This window comes from Chinchilla lanigera, unplaced genomic scaffold, assembly GCF_000276665.1.
Source record: "Chinchilla lanigera isolate Chin_1 unplaced genomic scaffold, ChiLan1.0 scaffold00004, whole genome shotgun sequence".
Classification (NCBI taxonomy): Eukaryota; Metazoa; Chordata; class Mammalia; order Rodentia; family Chinchillidae; genus Chinchilla; species Chinchilla lanigera.
Genome location: NW_004955405.1, coordinates 25690565 through 25701453, shown reverse-complemented (window position 1 = coordinate 25701453; position 10889 = coordinate 25690565). Strand labels below are relative to the sequence as shown.

The following is a 10889-nucleotide window of genomic DNA, read 5'->3' as shown; positions in this document are numbered from 1 at the left end:
AAAACAATTACAATTTTAAAAGAGACATTTGATCATACATTAAAAGCAGAAGTATGATTTTCCACTAAGAGTCATTGTTTATCTATTTACTAGTACTTTCAAAACTAAATGTTTGGTTATAATAGAAAAGCTAAATTAGAATTAATGTTACAATAATAATAATGCTGATAATTGTTTGTCTAGATGATATTGCTTCAATATATAATCCAGTATTCTGAATTTTTCTTCCAAATGGAGAGTTAGTTGTAATTATATATACTTTATTTTCAAACTACCAGATTTGTTCTGTTGTTAATAAGACAAATATTTAAAATGTTTTACAAGTAGCATGGCTTGGTAATTACAAGAAAAAAAAACATAGAAATTTAAAGAAATAAATTTTTAGACCACTAATGACAAATCTTATGTCCTTTCAGTCATGTTACTATAAAAAATAAGATGATTATTTCAGGTGTTCTCTGTAGAAATGAAGTGCTAAATTATATTGTCTTTATTGTGTTTTTAAATAGTATCAGTCACATTTTGTTACTTATTTGCATCTATTTTAACTTATTATTAAAATCAACATTTTCTCATGCCATCAAAATCTATTAGAAAAGTTTTTTTAATTTTAATAACAGAAGAGCTCAAAGCTTTTGATTTAAAACGACTTTATTGTTATGTCTCATCCTGTGTTAATTGACTCAGTTCAATACCATCTCATGTAGACTGAGACCCAGTCACGTGGGGGCTCAGCTAGAATGTCCACAGGAGTTTGCTTACATGGCTGGAAATACACACGGGTTATTGGCCGGGAGCTGTGGTTCTCCATGTGGCTTAGGTCACAGGATGATGGCTGTGTCCTCAGTGTTCTAATAGCGAGCATTCCTAGAGAGGAAACACATGGTGCTGTCCTTAAAGGTTTGACCTGGAGTTGGCACAGTGTTATATCCACTGTATTTTATAGGATAAAAGTTATAGGACTTTATGAAGGGGAGTGAAAAATAGACCCTATTCCTTAACAGGGAAACTAAGAGATTCATGTTCATCTTTAATCTACCAGGATATTTAGTTCTCCATGCATGAGACTTTACTCAAAGTTAGAAATAATCTTTATTCCAACAAAAGACAAGGCAACTGTAACTAAGGCTGAGACCTGTGCAGCTGTTTTCGAATTTAACCTGTTTGGCGTTCTTGAATCTATAGGTTTATATCTTTTTCCCAATTTGAGATTTTCTAGTCATTTTCTTCTTCAAGTACTTTTTAGTGTCATTTGTTTCCTCCTGTCTGAGTCCCATGATACAAATGTTAATTCTTTTGTTATATCCCAGAGGTCCTTGAGTTTCTTTCATTTTTCTTCTGTAACTTCTTTTTGCTTTGTTTGTCAGATGAGGTCATTTTTATTGTTCTCTCCTCTGTGCTGTCTAGTCTGCTGTTAAGCATATTTATGGAGTTTCTTTTTCAGTATATCTGTAGTTGTGAAATTTCAGTTTAGTATTTCTTAGTAGTTTTGAGACTTTATTTTATATCTCAAGCATGTTCAGAATTAAACTCATAGAAACATTTTTATGATGGTGCCTTTGAAAACTTTATTGGTTAATTCTAATGTTTATGTCATCCCAGGATTCTTATCTGTTGTCTTTTTGCATTGCAAGTGAGACTTTCCTGGATCTTGCTTTGGTAAAAGATTTTTTATTGTATCATGTACATTTGGCATGTTATGCAGTGAGACACCATGATTGATTTACAGAATCTGCTTTAACAGACCTCTCTGACATGTGGAGGTAAAAGTCCTAGTGAAAGTTCTCTGCTTAGTATTCTTTGTCATCTTGACTGGAAGGACCATCTTGTTACTGCTGAGCAAAAGTGGTGTCTGGTGAAATAGGAAGACAGCATCTCATCACTATTGTCCCACATGACTTCCACTAACACCGCAGTTGCGGATTGGATTGCAGCAAAAGTTCTGACTTTCCACTTGGTGTCTTCTGACACTGAGAGGAGGGCAGTTTGTACGGCTGGAGAGTAACAGAAGTCCATGTGATGTTCTGAATGTTTGTGTACTAGGCCCTTCCTTCATGTGCTGGAACTGATGCCCAAAGATCATGGTGTTGAAAGGTGAAGCCTTTGGGAAGTGATTAGGTCATAAAGTAGAATCCTGATGGATGACATTAGTATGAAAGAGGCCCTGAAGGAGCTTGTTTGTCCCTTCTACCATGTGAGGATGCACCAAGAAGGTGCTATCTACTCGGTCCTCATCAAATACGAATTCACTTCTGCCTGTAGGTTGGATTGTCCTGTCTCCAAAACTGTGAGAAATAAATATATGTTGTTCATAGGCCACCCAGTTTATAATATCCCCAACAGCACTAGATAGTCAAGAATCTTCACATGGCGTCCACTGAAACTATGCAGAACAGCGCTCTCCTCATCACCAGCTGGGAATGGAAGTCCCAGCTTGCTCTTCAGCCTTGTCTGGCACTGTGCTGGTAGACAGGAGGAGCACCTCATAGCAGATAACAGTGCAACTCTAGGCTCCTCTTGAGTGTTTCTTCGCTAGACTAGGAGTAGAATCCTTTTTTTTCCCTATTGTGTTTTTTGTTAGAATATGGTGCTTATCGTCTAAAATTTTTCAGTTTTGCCAGCTTACCCCTTCCCTTGTCTTTAGCTAGACAGAGGGGGAGGTTGCTCATATAGCAAGAGGAATATAAAGAATTATGTCTATTTGATCCAGAATTATTTGTTTAATACTATTTTTTACTTGACATATCACAAAAATTTCAAAATGTTATAATGACTACTCAGACATCATTTTTAATAGGCACTATAATAAATTCTCAGAGAAACACATCTACGTGGGAAAGTTATATATTATATTTATTTTTCCTTTTGTTTTTTATCTGTCATGTCTAAATACTCTAGTGAACATATAATGATTTGGTGGCAGAATGTACTAGATAATTATTATTAGAGAAAATTAAATTAGTGCATGTGAAACAGTTAAAATAAACAGTAAATTAACGGTTCCTTTCAGTGAAGCAATATAAATCAGTAGTAGAGCTATCTTAGCTATCCTGTGCGTACATATACACATATTTTTAATTGCTTGATCAATTTTATATGCCTATATTTGTTTATCTGAGTAACCAATTTGAAGATATCAGTATGTAATACAACCGTTGTTAATTTCCTATCACCTTGTCTGAAATTCTGTACTGCTTGTATCGTTTTTGTGTTATTTTGTAAATGTCTATGTGTCTGTTAATGTTTTCAATTTTTATCTTTAAAATAAAAAAATTAAAAATAAATAGAACAATATAGAGAAAAGCAAATCAAGAAAATTTATACATACTTTAGAAGATCTTTCAGAAAAACTTTAAGGGTTTTAAATAGCAGTAACTTTGTAAAACTTCAGTCCTTAATTCTTATTTTATGATTCAATAATCTTTAAAGCACAGCCTTTTGGGAAACCTCTTCTCACCCTTCACTCTCTACCTGCTGAGGTAAAACAGAAAAATACTTCAGTGGGGGTTTTTCATGTTCTGTTCTTATATTGAAAAAGAACGAAGTTAAGAATGTCCTTAATAATGTAGTTTAGTGACAGATGGCCATACAAAAATAACCAAGTTTACCAAAATGATGACAAAAATGCCACATTTCTCTGAACATTGTCACTGAGCAACAGAAGTAGAATTCAACATTTTAATGATTTTTCTCAGAACTAAAGGACAAGATAGCACAGCAGCATCAGAATAAGACAAAAGAATCTATTCCCTGATCATTTTGTTTTGGTGAGTTAAAATAAAATTTCAGTGTATGCACAGTTTGACTTCTATCTCAACGGACCAGCCATTAAAACCCCACAAGGCTGTGCTGTGCTCTCATCTGTGTTGGACAAAATGCATCTTAAATAATGTTATCTCCCAGTTCCTCACCTGCAAAATAAAGAATTGCAGTGTTTTCAAACAATGAAGTTTTTTTAACTTCTGAGATGAAAAAAAAAAAAAAAAAATAGCATCGCCTATGCACTGTCAGAAGGTCTCTGTCCTTAGTGTTCAATCTTGGTTTATGCAGACCCCTCACAATGTGACTCGGCGTCTGCTGTAGTTTGGATCTGGAGCGTCCACCAAAGCACCATGTGTTCATGGCACAATCCTTGCTTGAGGCTATTGGGAATCGTGGAAACTCTACGAGGTGGAACCTAGTGGGAGGTTTTAGGTCATTGCGGGTCTTCTCTTATCTGTTTCTATAGTGAGGATAGCTCCAAAGTGTGCTACTAGATTTACAAAGCTATAAGAAAGGGTCCTAGCAGGGAAAAGATAGAGATGGGACCATTTAACTTGTCCTGAAAAATAATTCTCTATATTTAGAGTACTATTAATGAATACAGAAAATATATTGTCTATAAAATGATTAGGGAGCAAGTGTGGAGGGAGAGAAATAATTTATGTAAACAAGCTGACAAAGAATCACTTCTTAGAGATCTATGCTAAATTGTATTCCATCTATTGAAATACTTCCTTTGTTAGTGACCTATCTAAGATATTAGTGTTTGGTTTCTACCCTGCATCTGTACCCTGCTGCGGGTTTTCACTAAAGATGGCTGAGCTGTATGACATTACCTACACAACTGTTTGTACAGCACTCCATGTCAGGACTCCTTTCCCACCACAGTGAGTTTGGTAAAAGTCATAAACACCAAAGACCCTTTTCACCTTTATAGATATTTCTTAAAGTTTAATACACAGCTAGTTCACCTCCCCTTCATCCTTTTTCCTTGCCTCCTGTTCTGCCTCCAAATAGCCATTCAGACCTGAAAACCAACCAAACTGCCTTACACACTGTTGGGAAGCAACAGACCTCTGTCACAGAAGCATCTCCTGAGAAAGAAGACTTTACCCATTGAAACACTCTGTTGGGAAAGATAAATCACAAGAAGGAAAGAAACAGTGATTAGCTCTTCACCCCCTTGAAAATTTCACCCCACTGTGATGGCCTCACTATGTGTTCATCAAGCATTTACCTTGTATATTCAGTCTCTCCCTGATGAGGACTTGGGACTTCATCTTACTAGAATAATGATAGAAAATCCAAAGTGTTTAAGAAAAATCTTAACCTTGGCAGTTTTTGAACTGGAGGAAGAAAGAAACTGATGGTTCATAGTCAAAAGAATTTCTTAGGTCATAAAAAGTTCTGTTCAAGTGTTTATAGAAAAAGAATCTTAGTTCTATCTTTCTTCATATCTCTGAGATAAGTATTGCTGAAGAACAAATGATGCTAACTCACTGTTAACATCCTACAGATGACAACGGAGAGTATTGAACAACTGTATTGAAATCTCTGACACAAGGCAGTGCTGTGACTATTAAGAAATGAATCTACCCAGACTCAAAAGAAAGTAAAGTATTAAATTATTGATTAAGAAGGAAAGCCAAACACTAGTTGGTTAACGTCTTTAGAGGTGTTCATTGGCCATGTAGGCTTAAAGGTTTCAACAGAGACTCCAACCTCAAGAATGCTAAGAACTGCATTTTTTAACACAACATGTATTCATAGTTACTTTTAATATAATTGATATATCTTTCAAGTTTTAGTGTATATTTAATCATTCTGAGGATGTTTTTACATTACTCTTATGAAGTCCTAAGTAAAATAACTGTGTTTGTTTGGGGGTTATTGTGCAAGGCGAAACAATGTATATTATAGGACACATATTTTATAAGATTATTTAATAGTCAGCCAAAGAATGGTATACAAAGGAGTGCAGGAAATCTGTCCACACACTGACACCAAGAAATCCAGCCAAGGGTCTGGATCCTACAATAATGTCCTACATGAGTCCAGCTAAACACCTAGAGCTCATAACGATGCATCCCATGAATCCAACTGGAGGCCCAGAGCCCATAACAATATATTATGCAGGCCTGGTTCGCACTATGAAGGCCCAGTGGTCAGTGGTGGAATCTAGAAAGTCTTTGCCAGTGGGATGAAGGATCTGTGCTATCAGGCTGAGGGATATGCACTGGAGCCAGGAAGTGATATTCAGAAGAACCAGAGCTCCCCCAAAAGGTACCACAGCCATCCTCGGCAACAGTGAGGTCCCGAGCTCCTCTGATGATCAGGCCAAGTTCCCATCAAGGAATTCAATGCAGCAAGCTTCTTTAGGAGCCTGAGCTGTGCATCTTCTTCCCCTCCAGAGCCAGGAAGTGATGCTCAGAGTGAAGACCAGGGCTCCCCTAAAGTGAACTGAAGCTATTCTCAGTGTCAATAAGGTCCTGAGCTCCTTGAAGGATGAAAATAGCTGAGTTCATCAGGAAAGCCAGCATGACAAGCTCCTCCAACAGAACCAACAGCTCCTTACAGCTTCTACCAGTTCCCAACAGCCTCTCTCAGCTCCCAGCAGCCTCTTTAGTTCACAAAAGCCTTTTATCTTCTCCAGATCTGCCCCCTATGCTGCTGGCAACAGTCCCCAGGTGGGCCTCCCACACCTAGCACCATACTTACTAAGTTCAGCTGGGGGTTGTAAGTTGACCACTGATTGTCGATCCACTACAATAACTCTTTAGGCTTCTCTGAAAAATAATTCTGTAATTCAATAAATGCAAAGGAGTTCCTAGTAACATTCAGATGTGTAAACTGACGAGGATACTACAGTCTTCTGGGGAAGAGTGCATCAGTGTAACTGATGCCTACCAAAGGGGGCAGCTAGTTCCCAGGCAACAACACTGTCATTGATCTTATTACCATTAGAGCAAAGGCAGAAACACTCTTCAAAAATTTGGATTGTCAATGAGCTAAAATGTTTATATACCTCCATTGCCACAGAGAATTTCTGGTTAATCAAAACTAAAGCAGAAGTAATAACAAGTGGCAATAAAAATAAAAATGATCATGACATAACATAATACTAGAAGAGACAGATTCAGAATCTAGATTCTTAAAAAAAAACACTTTAGAAAAATAATATCTAAATTAATTATGGAACTGAGAATTTACACATCCTAAAATTAATCCTAAATTTAAGGTGCATATGTTTTTCTCCTATTTCACACTTAAATTCTTTCAGACCTAGTTCAAATGTCACCTTTTTGCTGATGTTTTGTCCCTCCATGAGTACTAATTATTCTTCGTATGGTCTTATGGAGCACTCTGCATGTCACTGTAACATTTGATTATTAGAGTTGGTTGTTGGTACACATTCCTTTCCCACTACACTGTGAAATTATCTAAGACATGGTCAACATGTTATTAGTATGTTTATTCCCAAGGCTTAATACAGTGTCTAAAGTTGAGTGCTCATATTAAATATGGGTTTTGTAGAATCTTGGATATATAGCCAGTTCCACTACAAAATGACTATGTTACCACAGACAACGTTTTTTACCATAAAAATTCTACATTCAGTTCATTTATCTTTGATCTCTGAGATCATGCTCCATGTGCATTTTATTTTAAAAATCCTCTCTGGATTATGTCACACACACACACATACACACACACACACACACACACACACACACACACACAAACACTGCCTTAAACAGAGCTTCTGTGAGGGCTGTTTAAGCAAGGTGCAGAATTGGATGCCTTCTTACAGCCCTGATAATAAATTATGAAATGTAATAAGAGACAGATTATATGTCTGGATCACATTTTTAAATTATCCTTTATTCAAAGTTATTATGATAAAAAAAACAAAGTTATTATGATTTGTTGGGAAATGGGACACCCATTAAAAAGTGAAAAGACTGAGCAGCTACCGAACAGACTAGCCAGATAGAGTTTCACAGGGCTTCTGACTGAATCATTTTTAAAGTTCATCCTTACAGCCCTTGGAAGCATAGTATAAAAGGATATATTGTGGTTGAATAGTGTCAAATAGGGAGTCCTGAGGACTTCTGATACGGCCCCTCTCTGCAGTTCCCTAACTGAAATTACTAAAACTTAGCACACTGATGGGAAAGCACCAGTAAACTTGAACACATGGAGATGATTAGACTCACCAGAAACAAAGTTTCGCTTTTAATATTTATAAACATTTATTTCTAAGACACTTACTATAGCGTCCTCTGTATAATGTTTTTACTGATATTTGTTTAAGTGGAAGTTACAAAATTTTGGCTAAGTGTGGAAGATAATTATCTCAGACTACACTGATCTTTTCAGCCTGGGCCATGGAAAGGAACACTGTTAGTGATGTCCTTGAAAATGAAAAGGATGAAAATAAAGGGACTTCTGAGAAGATGGCAAAGTACTGAACATCAAAAAAAGAGCCTCTCCAGGATTTGGTGTCCAGATGCTGGAATATAGCGACATGAGGAAGAGAAGAAGGAGGAAAGGGGGTCCCCAGGACTCAGGAAGGATCTGACATGAGAACTGAAGCCCACAGGGAGAGCAAAGAGAAATACTTCAATGAAGGAGGAGGTGGCAGGCAGCACTTCTTCCTTGAGCCCTGATTCACTGCATAGGAAGGGTGGTCAGAAGCTCCAGACACATGGTGACAACCATCTACATCAGAGGCCTCCATGGTGAAATGCACCCGTGGAACAGAGGAGTGCACACAGCAGATTGCAGTGGCTGGGGAGTTATTTGGATTCAGACATCCCCAGCAGAAGATAACTGGTCAGTAGCCATTTTGGAGAGGGGCCAGCTAAGCTTGAACTCAGAGCAGCCTTGGCTTGGCTCTGTCTAGCAGCTACTAGTATCAGGGTGAGGCTGCTGAGTTCAAATATACAGTAAGTTAAGGAGCCAAGTTCAAGTTGTCAGGGAGCCCAGTTCAAGCCAACAGGAGGTACACAGAGTGCTGCAGGTTGAAAAGCCAAGTGTCAGCTTCATAGCCAGAAACCAGCCTGAACTTCATTGGAACTAAAGGTGCAGTTATCCTCTACCCCACCATGCAGCTATGACTGGCTTGCTGGGGTTAATCAATACAGAGCTGGCCTCTGTCTGCTCACTTTATCTACCAGTGACAGCAGAGATACACCTTGAAGTGGACATTTTTTTCTTATTTTCTTCTTTTTTCTTTTATTTTTATTTTTTCTCATTTTTTTTATGAGCTCTAACATGGTTTCTAGTTTTGCTGTTGTTATTCTGTTCTGTTCTTATTTTTATTTCTTCCCTTTCTCTTTTCCTCCTATCTTTTTCACTAGTTTCCCAAAGTTTTCATAATCTTTTTCATAATCTTTGTCCTCCAGCCTCATTTCTGATCACTTCCTCTTCGTCTGTTTCTGTATGTTTTCCCAACCCCTTTTAAATTTTCTCCCTGAGGGTAAAATCAACTTTCTGAGGGTATACTTACTGTACAATCCAAGAAGAAGGGCCAGGGATATAGTTCAGCAGCATAAGCATGTGATCCTGAGTTTGATTCCTGATACAAAAGAAAAAAGAAAAACAGAAACAATCCAAGAGGAAGAGGTAACAATTATATATATGCAGTCAATACCAGTACATTGGACTACATAAAAAATATTAATACATAAGAAAAATCAAATAAGCACTCACAATTATAATAGGGAAACTCAATATCCCACTGTCACAAATAGAAAGATTAACTGGAAAAAAAATTAACAAAGAAATATCAGAACTGAACCAAACTTTTGAACAAATGGACTTAGTAGGTGGCTACAGAGTGTTCCACCCCAATGATCTGGATTTCTGCAGGATGTGTATGGTGATTTCTCCCTTTTCATTGCTAATTGCATGGATTTCTTTACTTTTTTTGATAAGACTGGCTAAGGGTTTGTCAATTTTATTTAATCTTTCAATGAATCAACTCTTCAATTTATTGATTCTTTGTATTGTTTTCTTAGTCTCCATTGTGTTAAATTCTGGTCTGATCTTTATAATGAGCTTTGGGCTCAACTTGCTCTTCTCAAAACACATAAGAACACACTTTTTTCTCAGTTACATATGAGATGTTCTCCAAACAGACCACATACTAGCTCATAGAATATGCTTAAGTAAATGCGAAAACTGAATATTATGTATATTATCAGACCATAGTACAATGAAAATACCATAGTACAATGAATACATAGTACAATTAAATCAGTGGCAAAAGAAACCATAAGAACTTCATAAACACATGAAAATTAAATAACATCCTCCTGAACAGCCCATGGATCACAGAAGAAATTAAAGAAGAAATTAGACACTTTCTGCAATTAAACAATAACAGCAATGCAACATACTCCAACCTATGGGACACAATGAAAGAAGTCCTATGAGGGAAATTTATATTGATGAATTCCATTATCAGAAAAATAGAAAGAACTCGAATAAACAACTCAATGTTTACCTCAGGCTTCTAGAAAAAGAAGAGCCCAAATTTCATGAGGGAGGACATTGTTAAGATCAGACCAGAAGTTAATGCACTGGAGACTAAGGAAACAACACAAAGAATCAATGTATTGAAGAGTTGGTTCATTGAAAGAGTAAATAAAATTGACAAACAGTTAGCCAGTTTTATCAAAAAGGTAAGAAAAGACACAAGTCCATGCTATTATGAATGAAAAGTGAGAAATCACCGTAGATCCTGTAGAAATCCTGAAGATCAACAATACCTACTTCCAGGACCTGTGTTCTAATAAGACACAAACCACAGAAAAAAGTAGACAGATTCTTAGATACACATGAATTACCAAAGCTGAATAAAAAGATATAAAAATTATAAATAAACCAATATCAGTCAATGAAATTGAAGATGTAATTAAAAACCTACAACCAAAGGAAACCTCTGGCCCTGATGGATTCACTGCTGAATTCTAAAAGAAATTTAGAGAATACCTAATGCTGCAACTTCTCAAACTCTTTAATGAAATTGGAAGGGAAGCAATACTCCCAACTTCATTCCTGGAAACAAGTATTGCCCTGATAACAAAACCAAAGAAAGAGCAAAAAAAAAAAAAAAAAAA

The 10889-nt window shown here is 36.6% G+C and overlaps 1 long non-coding RNA gene across 1 annotated transcript in view; it reads right to left on the bottom strand.

Moving 5' to 3' along the window:
* Positions 1 to 9318: 9318 nt before the first annotated feature.
* The window catches only part of LOC106149363, a 39961-nt gene continuing 38390 nt past the window's right edge, over positions 9319 to 10889 (bottom strand). Inside the window, exon 3 of the long non-coding RNA XR_001235501.1 lies at positions 9319 to 9343. This is a non-coding gene — a long non-coding RNA (uncharacterized LOC106149363). The remainder of the gene's footprint in view (positions 9344 to 10889) is intronic.